Source organism: Capricornis sumatraensis, chromosome 22 (genome assembly GCF_032405125.1).
Source record: "Capricornis sumatraensis isolate serow.1 chromosome 22, serow.2, whole genome shotgun sequence".
Lineage (NCBI taxonomy): Eukaryota > Metazoa > Chordata > Mammalia > Artiodactyla > Bovidae > Capricornis > Capricornis sumatraensis.
This window is the reverse complement of record NC_091090.1, coordinates 31730301-31753010: the sequence shown is the minus strand read 5'-3', so window position 1 is coordinate 31753010 and position 22710 is coordinate 31730301. Positions and strand designations below refer to the sequence as shown.

Here is a 22710-nt window from a genome sequence, read left to right as displayed (position 1 = left end):
CTCCGGGGTCTGGGGAGAAGCGAGTCCAGCGGTAGATGAACACTTGGTAACCTGGAACCGCGAGATGAATACTGGCAGAAATCGGACACCCAATGGGAGTGAGACCTGGGGCCGCGCCACAACTTTCCAGATAGGGAGTTGTGAGAGAGAAAGTGAAAGTCCGGGAGCCTGGACGCCCCAAGGTAGAACGTCCCGGCCCCAGACATGGACCTTGACTCTGAGACCCTGAGACCCTTGCCCTCCGAGGAACCTGGGACGTTGTCCTGATCCCTCCTCTCCTGCACCGAGAGCTTTCTGTCACACTCCCTGAGTCCTGGCCCAAGTGTTTGTAGTCAGCGATTTTCAAAACATTTTTGGTCAAAATATTTATACAATCCAACAAATTAGTGAGGACCCCAAGGGTAATTTTGTTTATAGTTACTTCTATCGATATTTTCCATACTAGAAATAATGAGTTAGTATTTGCTTAGTCATTTATTTAGAATAATATTAATAACTCACACAGTTAATATGGAATAGAACTATTTCCCCAAATAAACACTACAGTGGGAACAGTGGAGCGTTTTACATTTTTATATTTTTGCAAGTCTCCTTAGAAGATCACTGGATGTTTATGCTTCCTTCTTGTTAAATCCATTATTTTGGTTGAAATCTATGAAAATAAAAAGTCCACACATACGTAATAGTATTTAAATAACTTTTCAGATAATATATCTAAGTTCCTCTTTGATCCAAAACGAAAACTATAAAAGTGGTAGTTTCTCAAAGATTATTTTCTTTTACTTCTTCTTCTTTTTTTTTTTTTTGAAGTTTTGAAAACTGTTATTTTACATACGAAGAGCTAGTATTATTTCCTCCTGAGGTTGATGTGCTGGATGAGTCATCTAAGAAAGTTTTGTTAGTCCAACTTAATGAAGCTTATGTCCTTCGCATACTGACGAAACACTGGCAGCACATTTCCGGATAAGGCACATATTTCCATATCAGACCATGCCGGTTTGAGCGAGAACCCTGGCCGAATTTACTCAGATGGCTCCAGTAGAGCTGCTGGTGAGCCATGTTGCTTTCTCGGCTGCAACGAGGTAAAAGGCTCAAAGGTTATTTTCAAAGTGGACCTGAAATGATATTATTGGATATTTCAATTACACTGAAATTCATCAGCTTATTTTGCACACTGTCTTTTATACTAATATAAGATTTTTTTAAACTAATACAATGCTTCACTAAGTTTTGTAGATCTTCCAGCGTCATTCATTTTTTGAAGTAAACATTGTATTCCATGAAAGAGAGGCTAGTTCAGCTCACCCGAGTTATTTTCCTTGGGACAGAATACTTTGGAATGCAGCATAAGTGCTTGATGTGTACTTCCTATGTCATCTTAGAAGATTTTTTTAGAAAAATAATTTGCATTTTGAAATATGACCATAAGCCTTTAGATTTTCCTTTAAAAAAAGCAGCTCATTTTTGCAATAAGAAACACAACATAGCAATATCTGTGCAAGGCCTATGTTAAGATTAGAACACCATCTTTTGAACTTCATCTAAGTATGAGAATTTTGAGTGGCCGATATTCACACCAGTTTTTCTTAAGTTACTGTAACACAAGTGGATAATAGCAGATAGTAGAAGTAACATGCCATTCTGTGCCCTATTCTAACATGATATACTTACTTCTGTTCCTCTTGCAGTGTATCAGATCTTTTACAGCATCATCAGAGTAAAGCTAATGTTCACCAAACACACTCATTTCAAAGAAAAAAACATAATCTCTTTTATGGCAGAAGTTTACTATTCATTGCTCCAGGAAACCATCACCATTAAGTTAAGAAATGTAGAGCTTTACTTGTCCATTTAATTCTTGCCTTGTCAATTAAGTCTCATCCTTAAACTTTAGCTCCATCAGTTCAGTTCACTTCAGTCGCTCAGTCTGAATCTGCAGTGATTTTGGAGCTCCCCAAAATAAAGTCTGACACTGTTTCCACTGTTTCCCCATCTATTTCCCATGAAGTGATGGGATACCAGATGGCAATAAAACATGGTATTAAAACAGTCCAGGGTGAGGTGGGGTCGTGGTGGACAGAGGGGGGCCAGGCTCACAACTTCTTTACATCATGCTAATAGCAGCACAAACACATTCAGATGACTTCTGCAGAAAGAGAAGTCAGATCTTCAAGTCATAATGCAGGGGTGGGATATGGAATCTTGCCTCACTCAGTCCCCACAAGGGAGCTGTTTCACACTGGGAAAGAAAAGAATCATGAACCAGTGTAGATCAGTCAAGTAAGGGCTCACATTCTCCACAGCCCCCCACATGCTCACATGTCCCACTCAAAGACCCCCACCACCCAGTGTGTCCCCCCTGCACCAACTCCTCCCCCAGTCAAGACCCTCCAGTGTCTCACCTTTAGGATCCATGAGAGCTCTGGTCACACTGTCACTGCCTGGGGGAGAACAAGACCAGGATGTGATCAGAACCCACAGGAGAGAAACTAGAGAATGAACTTTGAGGAGGGTGACCCCCCCATGGCCTCTTGTCTGCACCCTCAGAAGAGTCTCAGGAATCACACCCCCTCTGTACTTACTTGCAGCCTGAGTGCAGTTACCTCCATTTTCACCTGCAAGAAGAAAACATCTCGTGAGAATCCATGGAGAAGACTGAATCATGATACCCTAGAGAAACCCTCTAGTTCTGGATCCCAGAGAACTTTCTGGAACTGTAACCAAAAATCCAGGACAGAATCAGGAATATAAAGAAAGGAGATGTAGGGGGACTGGACCATCTCCAACCCTTCTAGAGGTCTGAACTCAGTGGGGACCTTCCCCTCTGATCTTCAAGTGCTGAGAAACAGGCCCCAACTGGAATTATGAAGGTAAAAAAATCTATCTTTCATTTTCACATGTACTTATCAAAAGGGTCAATGTTAGCATCAGCTCCAGACCAGCAAGCCCATATGTGTGGATGGTATTTCCCAGGAACAAGGCAGGCAAACTTCTACGTGGACTTGAAACCTTACAGTGAGACAAGAAAACTCAGATCCCTCCCTCCCTTCCCTACCTGAGCACTTCCTCCTCCAGATCACAGCTCCAGCCACCACAGCCACCATGAGGAGAACCAGGCCAACAATGATCCCCATGGTGAGGAAGCAGGTCTGAGGAGGTTCTGTGGAGGAAAAGGAAGAGGCCCTGACCTCAGGCTTGAGTCCTGACCTTTGAGTCCTGAAGGGCTCCTGCTTTATCTGAGAAAAGCTCCATCCCATCCCCCTCCATACCCCATCTCAGGGTGAAGGGCTCCTGAAGCCCCTCGTGCTGCACAGGGCATGTGTATCTCCGCTCCTCTCCAGAAGGCACCACCAGGGCCGCCCACTTCTGGAAGGTTCCATCCCCTGAAGGCCTGGTCTGCACAAGGTCCATGTCCTGGCTCTGGTCCTCCCCGTCACGCTGCCATGTCAGTGAGAGCTCCTCAGGGTAGAAGCCCAATGCCCAGCATCTCAGGGTGACCTCACACTCAAGAGATGGGGTGACAGGTCACATGTGTCTTTGGAGGCTCTGAGGAAGAAGAATCAGAAAATTCACAGTTTATGTTACTCCCATGGGCCACGGAGGAAGCATCACGTGACCATTCTAAGAAATGATGAGAAAATGAGTTTGAAAAGAAAAACCACAAACACCAGACCTCAGCCTGGGCTGTGGTGTCTGGGAAAATCTCCTAGTCCTTGTAAAGTTCTGGAGTCAGGGTGAGAGCCAAGGTAGGATGCTCCACCTTAAGGGGGAGAACACAGAGCAATGGTCCTGACTTTGTTGGAAACTGAATGACTCAGAAAAGCTGGAGTCTGGCCTCTTATGATGCTCTAGTTTGAGAACAGGCCTTGAGAAAGTCACCAGTCACAAGATGGCGGGCAGGGTGAAAGTCAAGAGTCACAAGATGGCGGGCAGGGTAAAAGGGCGCCGCTGACCAGTTATTTCAGGGATGGTTTCCTGCTTCTTCCCCAAAGGCACTGGATTCCTTAATTGTCCAGAGAAACGAAACTACTGGCGAGTCACCGTCTTGTACAGAATATGAAAACCTGGGCGCATTCCTCCCTCTCCTGACAAGAACCTGGCGCGCTGTTCCCACAGGGACCCCACTTTTTTCTCCTCTTGGGAAGCCAGCTCCAGCTCGAGGGGAGGACGGGGCGGCCCCGCGCCCCTCGTACCTGCGCGCAGCAGCGTGTCCTTCCCCTTCTCAAGGTATCTGCGCAGCCCCTCCACGCACCGGCCCTCCAGGTAGTTCCTGCGTGCCTCCGCCTCACCTGCCGCCTCCCACGTGCTCTTGGTGATCTGAGCCGCCGTGTCCGCCGCGGTCCAGGAGCGCAGGTCTTCGTTCAGGGTGATGTACTCTCTGCCATCATAGGCGAACTGAGAACTGATCATACCCGCGGAGGAGACGCCTGTCTGGCCCCACGTCGCAGCCATACATTTCCTGGAGGGTGTGTGACCCTGACCCGCCCAGACCATCCGCAGGGATTAAATCCAAACTGAAATGAAACCAGGTCAAGTCCCCTTGAGCTCCTCCTGGGTCGGTGGGGAGCGGCGGATCCCTCAGTGTTGGGGTGACCCTTGGACCTGCAGACTCAACATCAGTCCTTCCAATGAATACCCGGGACTCATCTCCTTTAGGATGAGCTGGCTGGATCTCCTTGCAGTACAAGGGACTCTCAAGAGTTTCTCCAACACCACAGTTCAAAAGCATCAGTTCTTCAGCACTCAGCTTTCTTCATAGTCCAATTCTCACAGTCATACATGACTACTGGAAAAACCATAGCCATGATTAGGCAGACCTTTGTTGACAAAATAATGTCTCTCCTTTTTAATATTTTGTCTATCTAAGTTGGTCATAACTTTCCTTCCATCAAGTAAGCATCTTTTAATTTCATGGCTGCAGTCATCATCTGCAGTGATTTTGGAGCCCCCCAAAATAATGTCTGCCACTGTTTCCCATCTTTTGCTATGAAGTGATGGGACCGGATACCATCATCTTAGTTTTCCGACTGTTGAGCTTTAGGACAACTTTTTTACTCTCCTCTCTCACTTTCATCAAGAGGCTTTTTAGTTCCTCTTCATTTTCTGCCATAAGGATGGTGTCATCTGCATAGCTGAGGTTATTGATATTTCTCCTGGCAATCTTGTTTCCAGTTTGTGCTTCTTCCAGCCCGGCGTTTCTCATGATGTACTCTGCATAGAAGTTAAATAAGCAGGGTGACAATACATAGCCTTGATGTACTCTTTTTCCTATTTGGAACCATCAGTTCAGTTCAGTTCAGTCACTCAGTCGTGTCCAACTCTTTGTGACCCCATGAATTGCAGCACACCAGGCCTCCCTGTCCATCACCAACTCCCGGAGTTCACTCAGACTCGCGACCATCAAGTCAGTGATGCCATCCAGCCATGTGATCCTCTGTCGTCCCCTTCTCCTGCCCCCAATCCCTCCCAGCATCAGAGTCTTTTCCAATGAGTCAACTCTTCACAAGAGGTGGCCAAAGTACTGGAGTTTCAGCTTTAGCATCATTCCTTCCAAAGAAATCCCAGGGCTGATCTTCAGAATGGACTGGTTGGATCTCCTTGCAGTCCAAGGGACTCTCAAGAGTCTTCTCCAACACCACAGTTCAAAAGCATCAATTCTTTGGTGCTCAGCCTTCTTCACAGTCCAACTCTCACATCCATACATGACCACAGGAAAAACCATAGCCTTGACTAGACAGACCTTGGTCAGCAAAGTAATGTCTCTGCTTTTCAATATGCTATCTAGGTTGGTCATAACTTTTCTTCCAAAGAGTAAGCGTCTTTTAATTTCATGGCTGCAATCACCATCGGCAGTGATTTTGGAGCCCCCAAAAATAAAGTCTGACACTGTTTCCACTGTTTCCCCATCTATTTCCCATGAAATGATGGGACCGGATGCCATGATCTTCGTTTTCTGAATGTTGAGCTTTAAGCCAACTTTTTCACTCTCCTCTTTTACTTTCATCAAGAGGCTGTTGAGTTCCTCTTCACTTTCTGCCATAAGGGTGGTGTCATCTGCATATCTGAGGTGATTGATATTTCTCCCAGCAATCTTGATTCCAGCTTGTGTTTCTTCCAGTCCAGCGTTTCTCATGATGCACTCTGCATAGAAGTTAAATAAGCAGGGTGACAATATACAGCCTTGACATACTCCTTATCCTATTTGGAACCAGTCTGTTGTTCCATGTCCAGTTCTAACTGCTGCTTCCTGACCTGCATACAGATTTCTCAAGAGGCAGGTCAAGTGCTCTGGTATTCCCATCTCTCTCAGAATTTTTCACAGTTTATTGTGATCCACACAGTCAAAAGCTTTGGCATAGTCAATAAAGCAGAAATAGATGTTTTTCTGGAACTCTCTTGCTTTTCCCATGATGTTGGCAATTTGATCTCTGGTTTCTCTGCATTTTCTAAAACCAGCTTGAACATCAGGGAAGTTCACGGTTCACATATTTTTGAAGCCTGGCTTGGAGACTTTTGAGCATTACTTTACTAGCATGTGAGATGAGTGCAATTGTGCGGTAGTTTGAGCATTGTTTGACATTGCCTTTCTTTGGGATTGGAATGAAAACTGACCTTTTCCAGTCCTGTGGCCACTGCTGAGTTTTCCAAATTTGCTGGCATATTGAGTGCAGCACTTTCACAGCATCATCTTCCAGGATTTGAAATAGCGCAACTGGAATTCCATCAGCTGCACTAGCTTTGTTCGTAGTGAGGCTTTCTAAGGCCCACTTGACTTCACATTCCAGGATGTCTGGCTCTAGATGAGTGATCACACCATCGTGGTTCTCTGGGTTGTGAAGATCTTTTTTGTACAGTTCTTCCGTGTATTCTTGCCACCTCTTCTTAATATCTTCTGCTTCAGTTAGGTCCAGACCATTTCTGTCCTTTATCGAGCCCATCTTTGCATGAAATATTCCCTTGGTGTCTCTAATTTCCTTGAAGAGATCTCTAGTCTTTCCCATTCTGTTGTTTTCCTCTATTTCTTTGCTTTGATTGCTGAAGAGGCTTTCTTATCTCTCCTTGCTATTCTTTGAAACTCTGCATTCAGATGCTTATATCTTTCCTTTTCTTCTTTGCTTTTCACTTCTCTTCTTTTCACAGCTATTATTAAGGCCTCCCCAGACAGCCATTTTGGTTTTTTGCATTTCTTTTCCATGGGGATGGTCTTGATCCCTGTCTCCTGTACAATGTCACGAACCTCATTCATAGTTCATCAGGCACTCTATCTATCAGATCTAGGCCCTTAAATCTATTTCTCACTTCCACTGTATAATCATAAGGGATTTGATTTAGGTCATACCTGAATGGTCTAGCGGTTTTCCCTACTTTCTTCAATTTAAGTCTGAATTTGGCAATAAGGAGTTCATGATCTGAGCCACAGTCAGCTCCCGGTCTTGTTTTTGTTGACTGTATAGAGCTTCTCCATTTTTGGCTGCAAACAATATAATCAATCTGATTTCGGTGTTGACCATCTGGTGATGTCCATGTGTAGAGTCTTCTCTTGTGTTGTTGGAAGAGGGTGTTTGCTATGACCAGTGCATTTTCTTGGCAAAACTCTATTAGTCTTTGTCCTGCTTCATTCTGCATTCCAAGGCCAAATTTGCCTGTTACTCCAGGTGTTTCTTGACTTCCTACTTTTGCATTCCAGTCCCCTATAATGAAAAGGACATCTTTTTTGGTGTTAGTTCTACAAGGTCTTGTAGGTCTTCATAGAACCGTTCAACTTCAGCTTCTTCAGCATTATTGGTTGGGACATAGACTTGGATAACTGTGATATTGAATGGTTTGCCTTGGAAATGAACAGAGATCATTCTGTCGTTTTAGAGATTGCATCCAAGTACTGCATTTTGGACTCTTTTGTTGACCATGATGGCTACTCCATTTCTTCTGAGGGATTCCTGCCCACAGTAGTAGATATAATGGTCATCTGAGTTAAATTCACCCATTCCAGTCCATTTTAGTTTGCTGATTCCTAGAATGTCGACATCACTCTTGCCATCTCTTAGTTCCCCAAGGAAATCAGAGGTGTCCCTGGATCCCTAGAGTGGTGAACACACATTAGGACAATCAAGGAGGCTAAAGTGAGCACAAGAAGTTAGAACTGACAGTGAGATTTCATGTGAGGAATACCTGTGATTAGGGGGTCCTGGCTGAGGGATGATATGGGAAGGTTGTCAGTGTCCAGGGTCTGGCAGGTGAGGTAGCAGCCAATTTATGATTACTTCCTGTCAGGATGGCTCCAGAAGAGTTCCAATTTCAAATACATTCTCAAATCTGTCAGATCCTGATCCCAAATGTATTCATTTAGCAGGTATAGGCTCTGCTCCCACATGGCTGAGTAGCGCTTGTAATGGAATACAGTGAAGGTTGTTGTTATCATCAGTTCAGTTCAATTCAGTGCAGTCACTCAGTTGTGTCCGACTCTTTGTGAGCCCATGAACCGCAGCACGCCAGGCCTGCCTATCCATCACCAACTCCTGGAGTTCACTCAGACTCACGTCCTTTGAGTCAGTGATGCCATCCAGCCATCTCATCCTCTGTCATCCCCTTCTCCTCCTGCCCTCAATCCCTCCCAGCATCAGAGTCTTTTCCAATGAGTCAACTCTTCGCATGAGGTGGCCAAAGTACTGGAGTTTCAGCTTTAGCATCAGTCCTTCCAAAGAAATCCCAGGGCTGATCTCCCTCACAATGGACTGGTTGGATCTCCTTGCAGTCCAAGGGACTCTCAAGAGTCTTCTCCAACAGTTGTCATAGTAGCAGGTAATTAAAACCATCACTTTATCTCTCTCCCACAGTTACTGTAAATATTCCTCATTATTTGCACCCTGATGTTTCTTAGAATATGAAGGATTTTAGCAAAGTTCCCCCCAGGAAGGCAGACTCAATGCTTCGGGGACAGGAGACAGTATGGGCTTGACCTTGACTACACTGAGTGGATCTTCCACTTTGGACGACTCACATTGAGACAGACTGCCCCCCTTCACATGGCGTCAGGGGCATTCCCAATGTCTTCTGAGCAGAACACTTAGTACACAAAGACTCATGTCACAAATCTGCGGTAACGTGATTGAAAAGCACCTCTAGTACATTACATAGACTGTTACACAGATAGATGTTTATGGATGGATAGAGAGAGAGAGGATGGACAGAGGCTACACACAGATTGAGAACTGGACATGTAATTTTGTCATCCATGTGTCACAGGGACAACTTATGACAACTTATACTTGTTACTTGTAGTGGACTTTTATTAGCTTCCAAGTGAGATGAAAGAAGAAAAGCAAATCAATGTACCTTAAAGAAATCCTCCAAGTTCAAACATGTTCCGATTAAGGCTAACTTGGGAAAAAACAATTTTTGAATGGGGGGTCGGCGGGGAGTATGGGGCGGTTCGCCGGGGGGGGGGGTGGGGGGAGGGTTGGGACTGAGTGTTTGTCATAAGCAGCCATACTCTGTCCTCTGGTGGCCTTCTGTGAAAGAGCACAAGTGTTGTCGGCTCCATGGTTTTGTCAGCAAAGAAGCCAACATTTCCACTTGCCACCTTCACATTCTTGCTCTCAGAGCAAATCAAAAGTTCCGTAAAATTCAGTATTTGGGGGTGCCTACTAGAGGAAGTCACTGTCTTGACTAGGACACAAGAGGGCGCTTCCCAAGGGTAGTGTTTCAGGGAGTGTTGATTGAGCCCCTGAGTCAGGCCCTGGGTCAGGCCCTAGAGGGGAGACTAGAGAGGAGGTCTCTGCCTCAGGGGAACTGCAGGGGGAGGGTGGGAACACGCGGGGTTCACTTGTCTACACCCCAGCTCTGTGGTCTGCTGGGGAGAATTTATTTACAGGGCTGCAGTGGAGAAACAGACATAAAGAATAGACTCATGAACGTGGGGAGAAGGGAGAAGAGGGTGAGATATATGGAAAGAGTAACATGGACACTTACATTACCATATGTAAAATAGATAGCCAATGGGAATTTTCTGTATGGCTCAGGAAACTCAAACAAGGGCTCTGTATCAACCTATTCAAAGAATGATGCTTTCATCATCATCTTTGTGCTGCTCCCCTGCTGGGAGCATCATATAATTGGGGACCAACTCAGTCTCCAGCTCCCCTTTCCTCAGGACAGGGGGCTTCCAGGAGCTCCTGCATCTCAGAGACTACAGAAGATACTTTCACAATGTGGATTTAAGATGATGACTTAGGAAAGATAAGAATTTTTATACATTTTAATTTTGTTTTACTGAAGTACAGTTGATTTACAATGTTGTGTTGATTTCTGCTGTACAGCAAAGTGATTCATTTATACATACATATATATTATTTTTTATATTTTTACCATTGTGGTTTATTAAGGAAAGGTAAGAATTGGTAACGTGTCAATCAGGAGTTATTAAAGCAAACCTGCTTTTTTTTCTGCATGTAGGTGGTGGTGAAAATAATTACTATGTCAGTTTGCTATCCTAGTCTCCACTTTTTATGTGTTTTTTTAATATGACGGAAGTCACATAATGTAAACATCCCATTGTAACCATATTTAACGGCACAGTTCAAGGACATTAGGTACATTCACACTGTTGTGTTACTCTCACCATTATCCATCTCCTGAAATTTTCACCTTCCTAAACTGAAGCTCTGTCCCTATTAAATAGTAACTCCCCATTCCTCTTCTCCGCCTTTCCACCCCCTACCCCCTGGCATCTACCAATGTACTTTCTAACTCTATGAATTTGACTATTCTAGGTGCCCACTCCAGTGTTCTTGCCTGGAGAATCCCAGGGATGGAGGAGCCTGGTGGGCTGCCACCTATGGGGTCGCACAGAGTCGGATACGACTGAAGCGACTTAGCAGCAGCAGCAGCAGCAGGTACCTCATATAAGTGGAATCTGCACCCGATGTATATTGGAATGCATTTTTGAAGTTAATATATGTCCCAGGTGGCAATAGTGATTAAAAAAAAAAAACGCCTGCCAATGCAGGATGTTTAAGAGACACAGGTTCAATCCCTGGGTCAGAAAGACCCCCTGGAGGAGGACATGGCAACCCACTCTAGTATTCTTGCCTGGAAAATCTCCATGGACAAGAGGAGTCTGGTGGGCTACAGTCCATAGGGTTGCAAAGAGTTGGACACAACTGAAATGACTTAGTATGCACATGTTAACTCTATTTTTGTTTTTTTAAGGAACATCCATACTGTTCTCCATTGTAGTTGTATCAATTTACATCCCCACCAACAGTGTGGGAGAGTTTCCTTTCTCCACACCCTCTCCAGCATTTATTGTTCATAAATTTTTTGATGATGGCTATTTTGATCAGTGTGAGCTGATACTTCATTATAGTTTTGATTTGCATTTCTGCAAGGAGATCCAACCAGTCCATCCTAAAGGAGACTAGTCCTGGGTGTTCATTGGAAGGACTGATGCTGAGGCTGAAACTCCAAAAGTTTGGCCACCTCATCTGAAGAGCTGACTCATTGGAAAAGACCCTGATGCTGGGAGGGATTGAGGGCAGGAGGAGAAGGGGACAACAGAGGATGCGATGGCTGGATGGCATCACCGATGCCATGGACGTGAGTTTGAGTGAACTCTGGGAGTTGGTGATAGACAGGGAGGACTGGCGTGCTGCAATTCATGGGGTCGCAAAGAGTCGGACACGACTGAGTGACTGAACTGAACTGAACTGAACTGAATAATGATGTTGAGCATCTTTTCATGTGTTTGTTGGCCATCTGTTTGTCTTTGGAGAAATGTCTATTTAGGTCTTCTGTCTACTTTAAACAAAAAGTTTGGGTTGTTTGTTTTCTTGATATTGAAGTACATGAGCTGTTTGTATATTTTGGAGATTAATCCTTAATCAGTTGCTTCATCTGCAAATATTTTCTCCCATTCTGAGGGTTATCTTTTCATCTTGTTTCCTTTGCTGGGCAAAAGGTTTTAAGTTTCATTAGGTCCCATTCATCTATCTTTGTTTTTATTTTCACTACTACTGGAGGTGGATCAAAAAAGACCTTGCTGAGATTTATGTCAAAGAGTGTCCTATAGTCAATATCTTGTAATAACCTATAATAAAAAATAGTCTGAAAAATAATATATGTGTATTTATATAACCGAATCATCTTGCTGTGCCCCTGAAACATTGTAAGTCAACTATACTCCAAGAAAATATATATATTAAGAAAAACAAAGAGGATTTTCTGCCGATGTTTTCCCTTAGAGTTTTATAATGTCTGGCCTTACATTTAGGTCTTTAATCCATTTTCAGTTTATTTTTGTCTATGGTATTGGGGAGTGTTCTAATTTCATTCTTTTACATGTAGCTGTCCAGGTTTCCCAGCACCACTTATTGAAGAGACTGTCTTTTCTCCATTGTATATTCTTGCCCCCTTTGTTATAAATTACGTGACCTTAGGTATGTGGGTGTATCTCTGGGTTTTCTATCTATTTCCATTGATCTATATTTCTGTTTTTGTGCCAGTACCATACTTTTTAGATTACTGTAGCTTTGCAGTATAGTCTGAGGTCATGGAGCCTGATTCCTCCAATTCCATTTTTCTTTCCCAACATTGCTTTGGCTATTTGGAGTCTTTTGTGTTTCCATACAAATTGTACAATTTTTTTTGTTTTAACTCTGTGAAAAATGTCATTGGTAATTTGATAGGGATTGCACTGAGTCTGCAAATTGCTTTGTGTAATATATTTATTTTCACAATATTGATTCTTCTTCCAATCAAAGAGCATGGTATATCTCTCCATCTGTGTTATTTTTTATTTCTCTTGTCAGTGTCTTATAGTTTTCTGAGTACAGATCTTTTGCCTCTTTAGGTAGGTTTATTCCTAGATATTTTATTCTTTTTATTACAGTGGTAAATGGGATTGTTTCCTTAATCTCTCTTCCTGATCTTTTGTCGTTAGTATATAGAAATGCAAGAGATCCCTGTGCAGTAATTTTTTATCTTGCCATAGTCTCTATGATTGTTACTTATACCTCAAAGCAAATTTCAACATAGTGAAAAGTCAAATAATATCTTAGATGCTATAAAAGTAGTTTTCACTTCATGGATCTCATGAAAAGTTCTCACTGACATCAAGGGTTCCACAGCCAGGGGATCTCCCAACTGATCCCTGCCTTTGCTTCCTCTTCATTTCAGAGACTCCTTCCCCCTGAGCTGGACTCACTGCTCCCCAAACTTAGCTGAGAGCCCTACCCTGCCCTCCTCTCCTCAGTAAAAGAGAACTCTCTCCTGAGTTCTCTACTCAGCCCCTAGTAAGTGATGCCAGAGAGTATCCTCAGTCTGGGAAGGGAGGTGGAGGGACAGGTGTTTCCTTTGGACCTGGGAAGAGTTTGTACTTGAAGGCTCCAGACCCACTCATAACCTAGTTTAGTTTTGTTACACACCAGCTTAATGTGTTCATATCCTATACAGAAATCTGACATAGTGTCTAAGAGAAATAATATTAGCCCTTTCATCCCTCATGTATCTAATGTATCTGACTTGAGGTCCACAAATCATGAAGAGCAGTCCAGTCTAACAAAACGTTCTGTGATGAAGGAATTGTTCTGTATCTGTGCTGTCCAGATCAGGTAGCCACTAGCTACACATGGCCATTTAGCACCTCAAAAGTGGCTATTGTGCTGAGCACTTTCATTTTATTTAATTAGTTTTTAAATATTTTGTTTATTTTATTGAATTATAGTTGATTAACAATGTTGTCCCTTGGACTGCAAGGAGATCCAACCAGTCCATTCTGAAGGAGATCAACCCTGGGATTTCCTTGGAAGGAATGATGCTAAAGCTGAAACTCCAGTATTTTGGCCATCTCATGCAAAGAGTTGACTCACTGGAAGACTTTGATGCTGGGAGGGATTGGGGGCAGGAGAAGAAGGGGACGACAGAGAATGAGATGGCTGGATGGCATCACTGACTCGATGGATGTGAATCTGAGTGAACTCCGGGAGTTGGTGATGGACAGGGAGGCCTGGCGTGCTGCAATTCATGGGGTCACAAAGAGTTGGACATAACTGAGCAACTGAACTGAACTGAACTGAACAATGTTGTATCAATTTCTGCTGTACAGGAAAGTGACTCAGTTTACATATATATACTTTTTAATACTCTTTTTCATTACGGTTTAATCACAGGCTATTGAATATAGTTCCCTGTACCATACAGTTGGACCTTGTTGTTTATTTATTCTATAGATAATAATTTGCATCTACTAACTCCAAACACCCAGTCCATCCCTCCCCCAGCCCTTCTCCCCCTTGGCAACTACAGACCTGTTCTCTGTATCTGTAAGTCTGTGCTTATTTTAATTTTATTTAATTTAAATAGCCATATGTGGCTAGTAGCTAGCACATTGGATAGTGCATATCTAGAGTGTTCTTACGGAGAAGGCAATGGCACCCCACTCCAGTACTCTTGCCTGGAAACTCCCATGGACGGAGGAGCCTGGTAGGCTGCAGTCCATGGGGTCTCTGAGTCAGACACGACTGAGTGACTTCACTTTCACTTTTCATTTTCATGCATTGGAGAAGGAAATGGCAACCCACTCCAGTGTTCTTGCCTGGCGAATCCCAGGGATGCGGAGCCCAATGGGCTGCCGTCTGTGGGGTCGCACAGAGTCCGGACACGACTGAAGCGACTTAGCAGCAGTAGCAGCAGAGTGTTCTTAATTTTCAGTCTCTTCCCCCAAAGGATACTGTGTGACTCATAGGCTGATACATATTAAAATAAAATCTTCACATAGAAACTCTTATTAGAGTCTTAAAATGCAGCATGCACAGAATATTTCATTAATATGTATTTTAACAACTAGCATGTTCAGACATTAAGTGGTCGTGGTTTAGTCCCTAAGTCATGTCCAGCTCTTGCAATCCCATGGACTGTAGCCTGCCAGGCTCCTCTGTCCATGAGATTCTCCAGGCAAGAATACTGGCTGCTGCTGCTGCTGCTGCTAAGTTGCTTCAGTTGTGTCCAACTCTGTGTGACCCCATAGACGGCAGCCCACTAGGCTCCTCGGTCCCTGGGATTCTCCAGGCAAGAATACTGGAGTGGGTTGCCATTTCCTTCTCTAGGGGGTCTTCCTGACCCAGGGATTGAATCCGGGTCTCCTGTATTGCAGGCAGATTCTTCACCCACTGAGCTATGAGGGAAGTTTATCACCTTAAGGTTGTAATTGTTCAAAACTGCCCATCACTGGAGATAATCCCTGTCTATATTACATTGAGCTTTTGGTGTTGTTTTCCTTAACTGGATAAACATAAAGAGATCACAGGCAGCAGAACCCAGAGGCAGAGGGCTGCCCAGGTTGAGATGAGGAGATCCGGCACGTCAGCCCTGCCCCAGGTGTGCAGGGAACCTGTCCCCATGGGGCAGAGCTGAGGGTCGCAGGACAGTCTGTGCAAAGAGAAGAATTTGGTGAAACAGCAAATGTGCTCACAGATGTTCATGAAGACAGGACTCTGGGGAGAGGTGGGAATGAGTTAAAATAAGTACAATAAAGCTAACATATTATTTATTTTAGGGAAAAGAAAGTTCTAATTATATCTGAAGGAGAGGGGTCTGTAAAAGAAGAACCAGAATGAAAAATGATACATAAAACTGAAAAACAGAGAGGGAGTATGGTAAGGGGCATGTTATTTAGAGGCATTGAGAGGACAATCAGAGAATCAGCCAAAAGAACTAAAACAGCTGTCTCTGAGATTCAGGAGATGGGGTGACACGGAAGATTAGGGACATCAGTCTAGATTTCAAGTCTATCTAGATATCAGAAGAGTTTTACTTTTGAAAACTATGTGCATATATTCATTAGATAAAAATAAAAAGGCAACCCAGTGGGTGAGAGAACTGTTTCTGCAAGGAGAGTCCTAGATATGGAGAAGTAGTTGGAAAAAAACTGGACGCGGAGTGGTGGATGTTTATGGGAGGACTTTGTTATATTTAGTTAGTTTTGTTGGACTTTTTTTTTTTTTTTAGTGGAAGGAGTTGCCGCATGTTTGTGTGCAGGACTGAAGGAGCCAGTAGAGAGTGGGAAACTGATGACACCGGGGAGGATGGAGCCGGATCCTGTGCCCATGCTGAGGGGCGGCCTTAGACAGGAGGGGACCGACCAGCATCAGTGTGGAAGGTGAGGATGCAGGTGCAGGGGTGGGAGTGCAGGAGGAGGAGTTTAAAAAGAAGCTCACCATTAACAACAGGGAGCGGGGAGGCAGGGATTGAGGAGGGAGATGGAGGTGAGAACAGCCTCTCAGGAGGTGTGAGAGTGAGCTGACCCAGAAAGCGGCATCTGGAGAGTACAGGGTGAGGCCACTGAGGTCTGAGCGCCTCCACTTAGAGAGAAAAAGTTCCAGGACCTGGGCAGCAGCAGGAAGATGTACAATAAAAAGACAAGGCAGCCAGATATCTCCAGTGTGTGGATTACCTCCCAACCTGACATTAAAGGCCCTGCAGTCCTGGACCCAAATCTAACTTCTGGCCTTGATGTTGACCTAGGACTTCGGGGGTCACAGGTCAGGGAGGCTCCCCAGAGCCCCACAGGCTCCAGCTGAGCCAGGCCTCCAGCTAAACAGAATCAGCAGATTCTGGACATAAAACTGGACCCTGAGGAGAAGGAGGAGGGAAAAGCTGCCTTTGTCTCTCCCCTTCCATCCACAACCGGTAAACATGCACAACAAAACAGAAGTGCTTCTGCGCAACACCCCAGGATGCGGAGAACCCCACACAATGCGCGTAAAGTGGGTGGACAGGGACCCAGACGGGAGGCGGAACCGAGGGAAGGGCAGGAGCGGAGCCCGCGATCCTGTTCTCCAGCTGCGGCCGCGGAGCCGGAAGCCCCGGAACCCCCAGCAGTAGCAGCAAGGTGACCCGGGAATCCAGCCTTCCAGCCTCAGCGGTGCCCAGAGCCCCGGGTAACGAGGCAGCCACAGAAGTGGGTCCTGGGGCCCCAACCCACCAGCCACTGAGATGCCCATGATTCCGGCCTCTCCACCCCCAACTCACAGCAGCGGAGGAGAACCTGACCACACAGGACACGGCAGAGGTGCCTGCCCCGTCACAGCCGCCTGCATTCCGCCATTCCCCCTACGGGTCAGAGGATCCCCGACACAAGCGAAGGACCTGCTATCCCGGTTTACCAGGCAGCGACGCCAGCGGCACTGGCTTCAACAAGGAACCAAAGACTCTGCAGTCACAAGAAGCAATGAGGGGCCACACCCTTGACCGGGAACTGAGGTGCAGGGGTGGAAAGTGCCAATTCTCACGGGCAGGGAACCCAAGTGAGTGAAGGCGAAACCTGTCCTCTGGCGCCACCTCCTGGAAGAGAGGGGGAAAGCCTCTACTCTCTAATTTGTGGGTTTAGAATCCTGCAGAAAAGTGTTCCTTGGCTCTCAGGATTATCGTGGTTTCTCACACTCGCTGATGCCATCAAGAGCCTGCATCCAGGCACAGCAGGTGATCTGCAGGCTGAGAGGATGATTTGCAGAGTGAGCCAGCGGGCGTAGTAGACGAAGGAGAGAGTCAAGTGCTGAGAGTGAAGAGAAGAAGCTAAAAGAAATGGAACCTGTACAACTCAAGGTTAATACCTCCTTGGTTTCCCAGGCAATTGAAGCAACAAGAGATTAGGAATAGACTCTTACTGTTGGTAGGAAAACTTAGGGCCTATTTGCCCAAGGTTCCAATATATGGATCCCAAGAAATAAGTAGAGAATGATAAAGATTGTGTTTTAGGAAAATAGCTTTTCCCAATTTGTATCAATGTGGTAGACATTAGTAGCCTTAACTTAAGCAAGATAGAGCCCTCATTCTCCCAGGGAGGAGTCATACAGCTCCCCTGTGGGAGACAAGAAAAACAAGAGGTGGGCAGTCTTAGTTGCATTCAAGCCCTTGGTTCTAGTTATACCTGAGATTCACTTGCTCCCTGGCTTTTCTTTGGTTTGTTCAGTAAGACAGTGACTCACCGTTTGATAAGCCTGAGTCAGATTTCTGCCTTTCAGTAGAAACAAAGCTGACGAATATATCTGGTTTCATTTTTCTAGAAATAACATAGTTTTTAATCTGCCCAAATAATAGAGCCAACCTCAATAAAAGCCTTATTTATCATGAACATTTTTGTTTGTACAACTTCATGTCCAATCATGTTTGCTTCACATTCAGAAATCTGAAGGGGATTCTGGAGGGTATGTGAAATCTCAGAGCAACACTCAGGGTTCAAGATTCTGCAGATAGAGAGGCTGTGAAGCCTTCTGATGCCTGAAACATTTAAAAGTGAAATAGTGTGTGTTCACAGAAAGTTTTACCAATAGAATTCAGGACTGAAAGAGCAACTGTTACTGCATCTAGAATTGTGTCTCGGGAATAGAGCAGTTTATTTCTCTGTACTAGCACATAAGCCAGTAATACAGCCAGTCACTCCGGGATTTGTACCTGGTTTAACAGTAAAGGGATTTACCTTTCTCATGAGGCCCAGCGTCTTCCTTCTGCAGCACCCAGTGGCCTTTGTGCTGTGTGTGATCTTTACAAGCCACACACAAGAATAGCTGTTCCTCCTGGAAACAGAAAAAGGCCCTTTCGCTGTGCTGCTCACAGAACCAAACTTCCTGTACTGGATCCTCACTGGGCTCCAGTGTCAGGAGCCTGGGGACCAAACTGGTCAGAATCCACCTGAGCCCGAGTCCCCTCTTGAAATGTCCTCTTGCTAAATGCACAGCCTGGGGCTTCCTCAGTGGGTCCAAAGAATCTGTGATGCCTTCTGTTGCCTGAGACATTTAGAAGTGAAACTGCGTGCATTCACAGAAATTTTTACCAGTAGAATCCAGGACTGAAAGAGCAACAATTGGTGCATTTAGAATTGTGCTTAGAATACACTAGCAGTAACTCCTTAAATCTTGATGCTGCCTATCTTGCATGCAGAAGGGCGTGAGGCCTTCCCCACACTCGCCCTATTACCAGAAGCTTCTGCATACGACTGCCCATGGGGCTTGGAGCGTGTGGGTGGAAGGCGGGATGGGACAAGGCCTACGGGGTCGTCACCAGAATTATGGTGGTGGAATCAAGTGAGTTTGTGGATCTAAGGCTCTGCAGGACGGAATGATGCATGTTATTTGCTGTCGCTCTGCCTACAGGAGAAGCCTGAGTTGCCCCAGAGTGGGGATTCGGTATCCTGTCTCTCATTTATTTATTGGAGCGAAAGAAATCTGAGGGTAAAAGAGACCCAGTCCTTAAGTCCCAGAGAGTATGGAGAGAAGAATGAATGAGAGGGGGTGGATTTAGATGTTACTGTGAGCTGAGTGATCCAAAAAGAAGCAAAGGCCACCTGAGACCTTGAGACGGACAGACAGACTTCAGGAGCAGAGGGACGGGGAGAAAGAGACAGAGCCCTGGCTAGTACTTTTAAAACCCCGGGGTTCACACTTATGCTTCTATCCCCCTTTGTTACCGCTTGTTCCGGCTTACGGTGCTAACCAGAGGCCTTGCTCCTTCCCGCACGCCCTACCTCAGCCTGCCCTCTAGTGGCAGCCTGCGGAGTGACAGGAACGCGTGTTACCCCCGTCCCGTCTTCAAAACATGAGTCATCTTATGGTGTGATCACTCATCTAGAGCCAGACATCCTGGAATGTGAAGTCAAGTGGGCCTTAGAAAGCCTCACTAAGAGAAAAGCTAGTGCAGCTGATGGAATTCCAGTTGAGCTATTTCAAATCCTGAAAGATGATGCTGTGAAAGTGCTGCACTCAATATGCCAGCAAATTTGGAAAACTCAGCAGTGGCCACAGGACTGGAAAAGGTCAGTTTTCATTCCAATCCCAAAGAAAGGCAATGCCAAAGAATGCTCAAACTACTGCACAATTGCACTCATCTCACACGCTAGTAAAGTAATGCTCAAAATTCTCCAAGCCAGGCTTCAGCAATACGTGAACCGTGAACTTCCAGATGTTCAAGCTGGTTTTAGAAAAGGCAGAGGAACCAGAGATCAAATTGCCAACATCCGCTGGATCATGGAAAAAGCAAGAGAGTTCCAGAAAAACATCTATTTCTGCTTTCTTGACTATGCCAAAGCCTTTGACTGTATGGATCACAATAAACTGGAAAATTCTGAGAGAGATGGGAATACCAGACCACTTGACCTGCCTCTTGAGAAATCTGTATGCAGGTCAGGAAGCAACAGTTAGAACTGGACATGGAACAACAGACTGGTTCCAAATAGGATAAGGAGTATGTCAAGGCTGTATATTGTCACCCTGCTTATTTAACTTCTATGCAGAGTACATCATGAGAAATGCTGGACTGGAAGAAACACAAGCTGGAGTCAAGATTGCTGGGAGAAATATCAATCACCTCAGATATGCAGATGACACCACCCTTATGGCAGAAAGTGAAGAGGAACTCAAAAGCCTCTTGATGAAAGTAAAAGAGGAGAGTGAAAAAGTTGGCTTAAAGCTCAACATTCAGAAAACGAAGATCATGGCATCCGGTCCCATCACTTCATGGGAAATAGACGGGGAAACAGTGGAAACAGTGTCAGACTTTATTTTGGGGGGGTTCTAAAATCACTGCAGATGGTGATTGCAGCCATGAAATTAAAAGACGCTTACTCCTTGGAAGAAAAGTTATGACCAACCTAGATAGCATATTGAAAAGCAGAGACATTACTTTGCTGACCAAGGTCTGTCTAGTCAAGGCTATGGTTTTTCCTGTGGTCATGTATGGATGTGAGTGTTGGACTGTGAAGAAGGCTGAGTGCCGAAGAATTGATGCTTTTGAATTGTGGTGTTGGAGAAGACTCTTGAGAGTCCCTTCGACTACAAGGAGATCCAACCAGTCCATTCTGAGGGAGACTAGTCCTGAGGGTTCTTTGGAAGGAATGATGCTAAAGCTGAAACTCCAGTACTTTGGCCACCTCATGCGAAGAGTTGACTCATTGGAAAAGACTCTGATGCTGGGAGGGATTGGGGGCAGGAGGAGAAGGGGACGACCAAGGATGAGATGGCTGGATGGCATCACTGACTCTATGGGCGTGAGTCTGAGTGAACTCCGGGAGTTGGTGATGGACAGGGAGGCCTGGCGTGCTGCAATTCATGGGGTCGCAAAGAGTTGGACACGACTGAGCAACTGAACTGAGCTGAACTGAACCTGCCTCCTAAGAATCCGCCTGCAATGAGGCAGACCTAGGTTTGATCCCTGGTTTGGGAAGATCCCCTGGCGAAGGGAAAGGCTACCCACTCCAGTATTTTGGCCTAGAGAGTTCCAGTCCATGGGGTCACAAAGTGTCCAACATGACTGAGCGACTTTTGCTTCACTCAGCCTACCTCGTAGAATTGAAGTGAGCATCAGTGATGGTTATATCAGTTTTGGCAGCGCTAGAAATGGCAATAGTTGCAGCAGCTATGCTAAGTGATTTACATGAGTCGACTTATTTAATCTAGACAAGTTGGGTGCTCAGGTACTCAGTCGTGTCCGACTCTTTGCAACCCCATGGACAGTAGCCCTCCAGGCTCCTCTATCCATGGGATTTTCCTGGGGAAGGATACTGGAGTCAGTAGCGATTTCCTCCTCCAGAGGATCTTCCCAATTCAGGGATCTAACCTGCGTCTCCTGCAATTGGCAGGCGGATTCTTTACCACTAGCGCCACCTGGGAAGCTGCAAGTTGGGAAAAGGAAAGTGGAAGTCGCTCGGTCGTGTACGACTCTTTGCGACCACTTGGACTGTAGCCCACCAGGCTCCTCTGTCCATGGGATTTTCCAGGCAATAGTACTGGAGTGGATTGCCATTAGGCGACTTTATTATCTCCATTTTATAAATGAAGACTTAGCTGCTCTAACCTGCCCCAGGTCAGCAGCTACTAGTACCAAAATGAATGTGTTCACACACTAAGCTGCCTAGTACTTTCTGTCTCTCCTTAATGCTGGTTCCTTCCTCTGTTTTCCCCTGGAGAGCATCACAGAGGGGTTTACCTCATATAGAATGAAGTAAGGAAACTGGTTGTACTGTGATTTTGCCCAGGAATCTCCCTTCTGAGCTCTAGAACAATCCCCACACCCAAAGAGAAACTGGGACACACCCAAGATATTGCTGAATCTCTGGTTTAGAAACCATTTAACTCCTGAGATGGAATACTTTTGCCCACTATCCAGCATGCCGAACTCCTAGTAGTAAGATTCCTAGAAGGGAAAAGATGACTGCCAATCAGAATATTGCTTGGTGACCAAGAAATCAGTCAAGAGAGGTGGGTTCTTTGGAAACATTTCATCCAGGTTACAGTAAATCCCAGTCCTGGAATAACCATGGTATTCACTTATACCAGCCTTGTTTTAAACAGGGCTTCCCCAGTAGCTCAACAGTAAAGAAACTGTCTGCAATGCAGGAGCTGCAGGAGACGAAGGTTCGATCCCTGGGTCAGGAAGATTTCCCCTGGAGGAGGGCCTTGTTTTAAACATAATCTAAAATAGCTTAAACAATAAAAATTACAACCAGGGAAATGAATAGTTAGAAAAATGGGATAAAACCAGGAGTAAGGTTAATATAAACATCATGCTGGAAGGAAAACTACAGATTTGTAACTGAGCTCTCTAGCAGCCAGTTCAAAGAGGGAAACACAGTCATTACCTGGTACCCAACATCTGTAAACTAAAAAGAGACCAGAACCTCTCAGGAGATGCAGAACTATTCCTTTTCCTGGGTTAAGGAGGTCT

General features: G+C 45.1%; 2 pseudogenes; both read right to left on the bottom strand.

Annotated features, from left to right (window-relative positions):
• Positions 1–898: 898 nt before the first annotated feature.
• Positions 899–1059, bottom strand: LOC138069755 (small ribosomal subunit protein uS14-like; annotated as a pseudogene).
• A 1076-nt stretch (positions 1060–2135) lies between these two features.
• On the bottom strand, positions 2136–16997 carry LOC138097949 (BOLA class I histocompatibility antigen, alpha chain BL3-7-like; annotated as a pseudogene).
• Positions 16998–22710: the final 5713 nt, after the last annotated feature.